The sequence below is a fragment of the Gavialis gangeticus genome, unplaced genomic scaffold (assembly GCF_001723915.1).
Source record: "Gavialis gangeticus isolate Ggan-Ray unplaced genomic scaffold, GavGan_comp1, whole genome shotgun sequence".
NCBI classification, from domain to species: Eukaryota; Metazoa; Chordata; order Crocodylia; family Gavialidae; genus Gavialis; species Gavialis gangeticus.
Window position 1 is genome coordinate 21,862,889 of NW_017729000.1, and position 7,780 is coordinate 21,870,668.

Below are 7,780 nucleotides of genomic sequence, written 5' to 3' on the forward strand. Positions count from 1 at the left end.
CCAGTTAAAAAGGCGTTAACAGTCCATCAGAACTCCAAGTATGAAGTTCTATAACACAAAGAATCATCTCGTGTTATTATTAAAGGCAGTCTGATAAACAATAAATTTTGATTATGATGCTCTCATCATGGGCCTGATGATGAGTGAAGCAGAAAGTATTCACCTGGATTCTTATTCAAAATCCTTGCTGAGATTCATGTATAAATGGATGACTGAACCAAAGGTTGATTGCATATTATTTTTCATACAATAAAACAAAAATTATTCAAATGAATGGGAATGAAAGTAGTTCATTTTCAATGTACACATCCTGTGTGAAATTTTATTTTACTGCATTCATGTTTGTTTACAGTTTTGACAAGCTACAGAGTATAACAACATAAATATATAGTTTTAGCATAAAATTTGTATTTCTATTCTTTTGCTGGTAAACCGTCACAATGTTGTGTCAATTCAAAAGCTTTCAACAATTAACAATGACTAAGTGATGAATTATGCTTAATAGAGATTTTTGAAAAACAAAGATTTCTTTAACTGAACAGTTTAATTTAACCCATATTAAAATAAACTGCTGAAACTAACATGCTACCAAGATATATTTCAAACAAATATGGACCCTGATCCAATGCCCAGTGAAGCCATTTGCAGTCTTTACATTGACTCCAACGGGTGTTGGATGAGACAAACAATGAACACTAATTTAAAGCAACAGTTGAAATTGAATCTTCATTTATTTTCTTGCTACACCCATCCAAAGATGGCCCCATCCTAAAGGAAAAAAGATGACAAAACTTAAGCCTGTTCATAACAATTATGCTTTTAACTATTATAGCACTCAGCTAATGGTAAAGGTTCTATTCTGATTCCTTCATCAACTGAATATCAAAAATATTGTAGTCTATTTGGGGGAATCCATCCATATATATTAGGCAAGATCCTTAGCCCTGTTAAGTCTGTTGTTAATGCTCCACCACCTTATGGGGCCACTTCAGGATTAATGGGTATCATACAGTAGCACAGTATCACCACTTCCCCAAACTTCACACCTTCACTGTCCCCAGCCTAGGGACCATGACTGCAGAAAAACAGAATGGCTAGAGTGCTGTGTGTTCTTGCCAGCACCAGTTCCTGGAATGGATTTATATAAGCCACTGCAGCCAGGTATAAATGAGAAGAGGTCTGATGCTGGTCAAAATTGAAGTGTAGCTAAATTGGCCCCTGGGCTTGGACTGCAGCTGGGACAAGAGGGAGTGGAATGGCAGGAATAAAGCCATTTTGCATCCCCTGAACTTAGATTCCACATTGAGAAATGAGGTCAGGCTGAAGGATCTAGGTTATTGTGTTTAAAATTACACGCATACTCAAGTGACCCTGCTCTTATGCCATTCAGAATCCTGTGACAACATTCTTCACCAGATGAGAATGTTTCACTGCTATATTCATATAACTGAAAACTTCTTCAAGTGGCATGACATTGCCAGCAAGCTAAAATGTGTAGTAAAAAATAATTCTGAATGCCATACACGGTCTAGCCTCTGCACTTTCTTACATGTTTACATACAAATGTCTATGTTTATATATACAGTATTGTCAACTCTCATGCTTTTTGGCATTGTTCGTGAAGTCTGTGCTTCAGGACTGTGAAAAACTTAGCTTTTATATATAAAAATATATATGCAAGAAAGAGCTAAGTTTCTTACATTCCCAAAGTGTAGACTTTAAGAACAATGCCAAAAATCATGAGAGCGGGCAATACTGTATATATGTGCTTCAGCGGAATCTTTAAAATTATGTTGACCCAAATTTATTAAATATATTATGGCTAATCCTTGGAGATATACTGTAAATCAGAGGGAAAGGACACCACAAACCCTTCCCCACGCTCAAGGAGAGAGAAAGCCATAAATGAGCATCAGAGAACTCAGAGGCTTCAGGCACCACTCACAGAGCTGGCTGTCCTAGACAAGGTGCATTTGAGATGAATACATTTGAGCACAGCCATTGCATACACACACCACATATGCCACAACTGACCTAAAGAAAAGCTGGCAATTCTTAACCGCCTCCAAGACTTTCAAGGTATATAAACTGTTGAGGAATGTGTTTCTCTTCCCTTTTGTAAGCATGGTTCAGACTTGCTCCTAGTAAACTTATTCCACATTCAATTTATTTTAGTAAATATAACAGATTGATTTGGTGTTTAACAGGTTACTTACCACATCCAAGCAGGAAGCCTTATTCTGGGTGTTTTGGTTCACATCTCTGCCTACAGAAAAACATAATGTGTGGGTGATGAATCATTTTTACTGGTACTGAAACTAAGTTTTATGGCTAGTTTTTCCTGTGGCAAACATATACTATTAAAACTGTAGCAGGTTTTTGTCATTCGAGAAAACTGTAAGAATAATAAAATACAGCATTCATTTACAAGTTTTATAGATCTAGTTAAACATAAATGGTAAAGTGTGACTAAAGCTGGTTGATTCAGATTTCTTGATCCATATCTAGAGGTCTGCCAGGAATATTCCAGTGTACTTTTGGTATTTGTTTAATGAAAAATTCAGATCGATAAGAAACATATCTCCTTGGTGCAATATAGTACAAAACCTGCTAATTAGAAAGAAGGTATTAGAGTCAAGAGTTTTCAGCTAAATAGGTCTTAATAATAGATTCACAATTAAAGCTTTTGAAAAATGAGTTAAAAGTAGAGAGGAGGGTAGAATAAAGTCAATCGATGCACATTACACCTAAAGATAAATACTTCTCTCTAACTGCTAGTGAAGAAAAAAAGAAATAGACTTCTGAAAACACACCTAAGAAATGAGCAGCTCCCATCCACCTTTACCTGACATAAATATAAGCCTGACAAAGTAGTGCATAGTCTCTCCACAACAAATGGAACAACAGATTAACAGCCATAATTTTAAAAGGCTGCAAATCCACCAAGGAAATTTCCCAACTAATAACAGATTACCAGAACTTGAGGCAATTTTCATGCATCTTTCTTTCATGCCTGATACAACTCTACCTTCCTTTTGCCTGGGAAAGTCAGGCAATGTTTTGTTGGTGGGTTGGAGTTTTTTTAAGCTTTGTTTTGTTGCTTGTCCCAAAGCCTTCAGCCCCAGGAAAGGCTGTGGAAGGCAAGAACTGCATATAACATGAAACATAAAGGTGCAAGAAAGGACAAGGTTGGACACATGAGGGAACTGCCATAACAATGCTTTCTCCTGTTGTGAAGTGCAGCTTTGTAGTAGAGAAAACCATGGACACAGGTTTTACACTCAGTAAGGATCCATCAACCAAATACCTTTCTCCACAAGTAGACACTGGCCTGGGAGGAAGGGGATTGCAAATCAGGTACAAAGTTACAGTTATACATTTTCATCAAGTACATTTTCTGAAGGCAAAATGAGTATCCATAAATTTGATAACACATAAAGTGGATGATAGCATTTTTAAATGAGCACGGCCTTATGGGAGCACTTTTGAACCACATATGTGGAAACTGAATATAAATACAATAAAGACAGTTTTGAACAGACAGCTATTGACAACAGGTTACACATGTTTTGGTATATATATTTTCCCTCACTGCTTGTGTAAAACCTCTATTAATACTAACATAAGCTAAGCAAAGGCACTGAGAAAAGAATATGGCAGTTTAACTTATGACCCTTAATGGATTGCTATTTTCTTTTTCCCTAAAACTAATCAAACTGCAAAACCAGAAATTCCAGTTATGTTCGCAAGCGGGCACTGTATTACCTAAAATTCTGCTGCAGCCACAACAATTCTAACGTAAGGTGCCACAGAAAAGTGTCAGCTTTCATTCCATTGTCATTTACCAGTAAAGATCTAGATGAGCTCAGAGGAAAATCCTAAGATGTATGTTGTTTGTTCAATTAAATTAGCTGGTGGGTTTTTTTTGGCAGCTAATTTAGTTATTGATTTTCTGAAGTCAAGCAATATTTCCAACTGTATACTGCAAGTGAAAAAAATTAGTCTTCATCCTCCTTACATCCTCCTTGCTAGTACTTTCTTTGACCAATGTAAGTCAACATGACCAATATAGGCCCACTATGTGAACAATAGTTTCATTACATATTTCATATAGTCAAAAAAATGAAATCACTTTTTCAACATCTCTTTATATCAGTGTTTTTCATATTATACATGGCAGCAAACAGTTTCTGTTATTCTGTATCTCATTTACACACATTTTACAACACTTTCAAAGGAAGAAGGGGGCTATTCATATATAGTTAACAGGGACCTAAATATGCAATACATACCATAATCTGTGACTTGGGACAGCATATCACCAAAAATAATAGTGTAATGGACCCTGTACCTGGAGATGTTAAGTGCACCCATGTGCACCCCCTACGCATCGCCAGTGAGATGAACTACTCAACAGGACCAGAGAGATGTTTGTGATACAAATACCTGTGTGTTAACAACCAATTTGTTTTCTCCAGTGTAATAAAATATTATCGGACATTACCTACCTTCACCACTAAACTCGCTGCAAGTCATGAGTCTAGTTCTAAACTGTTTGTTTTCTTCAAGCATTTTTGAAATTACTTTTAATACTCCATGGCAGACTTCAGTCTAAAAGAATAAAATCAAACTTTAAACATGTTTCATTGATAAAGTTTGTGTTAAAAAAAAATTATCTTCAATAGGGTTCTGTATTTTTCTGGGATGAAAATTCAAGGACAGTTGAACTGGGGTTTTTTGCTAGATTTCTCCAAACAGTTACTTAAACACCTAAAGCATGAGTGTTGAAATCTTCCTCCCCGTTCTTCACTCAGTCTCTCTTCCTGTTCCTCACTTCAAACCCTCATTCCCCAACATTTGTGAACCTGTCTTTCCACATATGGAGACCCAGATGTAGCTTCTTGTGGGGCCTTCAAAATATCTTCAGGGTCATCTGGAGAGGCAATATTTAGAACAACACAAACTTGCTCCTTTCCCACTGGGTTGAAGCACATTCCCATCCAGTCTCTTGTGTGCAGTGTAATTCAGTTCCAGTGCTCAGATTCCTGTATCATCATGACCTGGCCTGTTTTGATATCATCTCCCCATGAATTACTTTGCTGTTATCTACGGGTCATTAACTGCAAGGGCACATTTCAAAGTTCTGTCATAATTCTTCAGTTTTCATATTTGTTAACAATTTCAGGCCATTCATATAAGATCTGACAAGAAGCTAACTTATCTAAATAGCTATAACATGCTAAAGTTATGATGAGAATTAGACCACCAGCTGTGAAACTGGCTTAAATTTAATGATAATTCCTTGTCAAGCTTTATTGCTAAAATACAACACATGTGCCTAGTTCTTCTTGAAGACCATCTAATGAACTAGAGGAGACACTGCAGCAAGTTATTAGCTGCTCCTGTGAAGTCAGTAGTTTTCTCCTGGTTTTCAATCTCATTCTGTGGCATTACTACATTTTACTCCAGCTGACTTCACGCTTTCCAAAATCTCATAATGGAGTTATCACTTTAATAAATATGTCTCTCCTTTTTTTTTTTTTAACTTCAAGTACTAGGTGAACCACGAACACCTCATGCCCTGAAGGCTGCAGGGGCATGGTGAGCTCCTGTAGACAGCGGCGACGCTGTTGGCGGTGGGAGTGTGGCAGCAGCAAGCAGGGAGCTCCTGCAGGTGGCCGCAGCACTAACAGTAGCAGGACGGGGGCAGTGGCGAGCGCCAACCAGTCGGTGGCTACCTGCAAACACCATCGGCAGCAGCCAGCGCCGATCGTGAGCCACCCACAGATGCCTCCAGTGGTGTCGGTGGCGGCAGGGGGTGGCAAAAGGTGACTGCCTGCAAGCAGTGTTGGCAGCACCTTTTTGCAGGGGGTACACCACCACGCTAAGGGGGTGCATGTGCACCCACGTGCACCCCCTACGCATCACCAGTGACATGAACTACTCAACAGGACCAGAGAGATATTTGTGATACAAAATGTAATTTTGTATTTCTACTGGTCAACTATTCTTTTGTCAGATTTTGCTCTTTGGAACCTCAGTGGCTAAAATTGATAAATGGCTACCGGATTTCATCCCTAAGAGCCATCTAAGCAAGAGCTTGTAGAAAACCCTGGCCCCAATCCTGAAAAGCAGATAAGCACAGAGTTTAATTCCATGGGTCTACTCATGTTCTTCAAGGTAAGCACAGGCATAAGCGTTTTGCTGGGTCCGAGCCAGAATTCTCAGGTTCTAAGGTAGTGCCGATAAGTATATTTTTCATTCCTACAAGCAGAATTTCCTATACCAAAGTGCTGTTTCAGTCTTAGCAACCATCTCTCTCTCATGCTTTCTGACACATGCATACAATACAGACAGGAAACCATGTTCTTAAATGTAAAAATCAGCTCTTCTGTTTAGATTAAATTCCATACTTTCTACCTTTTCCTTTTTCCTTTTTATTGCTTTGCCAACTTTTTGTGAAGGGACAGGGAAACCAAAAGGATCCACCTGATTCGCTTGAAGATCACCTGTGAGAAAAAAACAAAAAAAAGAATAAATAAATAACAAGGCTTGTGTATTCTATGAAGTTGCAGGTATCAAACTAGTCAGTGTCTCCATCTTTCTAATGTTGTACTATATTTACTTCCGGTACTAACAGCCTATGAGATATCAGAATGTTCCTTTCACATAATCCAGATTACCATCTTGCTTACTTCCTTCATTACAATTACTTTGAGACTATAGCAGTTGATGTCTCATAAACCACTTAAGACAGAGCTCAATATCTCATAATGTCTGGAAATGTAGACGTTAAGCTTTCAAGGTGGTACACTTACTTTCTACAACTTGATTTTTTTTTTCTTAAGATGGTAGCCACCAAAATTCTATCCAAAATGAAGATTATAATGAGGATGTTATTTCAGTGTCTAATATTTCACCATTTCTGGTACTGAAAACACTTTTACACAGCAGTACAAATGGCTTCAGCAAAGATTCCACTTTTATATTCAATCCACTGTGATTTTTTTCACAAACTCTGTTAACTGCAGGATGATTCAATGGTTAGAAAAATTGCAGACTGTGAATTCAAATAGAAGAATTAGTATCATGCTTAGGGAAATGAAAAGGGATTCTTTCATTTTCTACATTCACTGAAGTTGACAGCACTTTCAAAACTCAGGATTAATAGTTAAGTGACAATAAGAAATTCACCTCCAGGAAAACACAGGTTCTCCTTTCTAGACCCAAGTAAAATCCCATTTTGCATTTCATTCAATGAGCAGCATTAAGTCAGAGAGAGAGAGTGTGCGCGCTTTTGGGTGGGCGACCGCTCAGGACACCATGGTCGGGGGAGGGGGGGCCTGGTCAAGAGGTTGTAAAATGAAAAAATTCAAAATAAATCATGTAATGTGACGTAGTGTGACAAATTTCTTGTAACTTAGCGGTTCTCTGGTTTTGTTATTTCATTAAACTTGGAAGGGAACAAAATGTCACAAGAACCTAAGATGTCAGATGTTATTTTTTTATATATATATAATTTATTAGTTGAATAAAATTGAATTAAATTTAATTTGGTGTCATTTCCTCTTTTGTACTTTTTTAGTAAATTATAACAAACTTCTGAGTTTACAGCTTAATTTCTAAACTTGTGGTAATACTACTACATACTTAAACACAACGCAAAGTGCCAAAATGCAAGTTCACCCAGGGCACCATTTTCACTAAGGCTGGCTGTGTGCGTGAGCGCAAAAGAGTGACACCATTTTTTTTTATTTGTTCTAAAAGTGGAAAATTGCCA

The 7,780-nt window shown here is 37.6% G+C and overlaps 1 long non-coding RNA gene across 1 annotated transcript; it reads right to left on the reverse strand.

The window, feature by feature from the left end:
• Positions 1-289: 289 nt before the first annotated feature.
• On the reverse strand, positions 290-7,288 carry LOC109290031. Its single transcript, XR_002095496.1, has 4 exons — positions 6,421-7,288; positions 4,509-4,611; positions 2,217-2,266; positions 290-768 (listed from the first exon to the last, which is right to left on the reverse strand). It is a non-coding gene; the product is annotated as an uncharacterized LOC109290031 (long non-coding RNA).
• Positions 7,289-7,780: the final 492 nt, after the last annotated feature.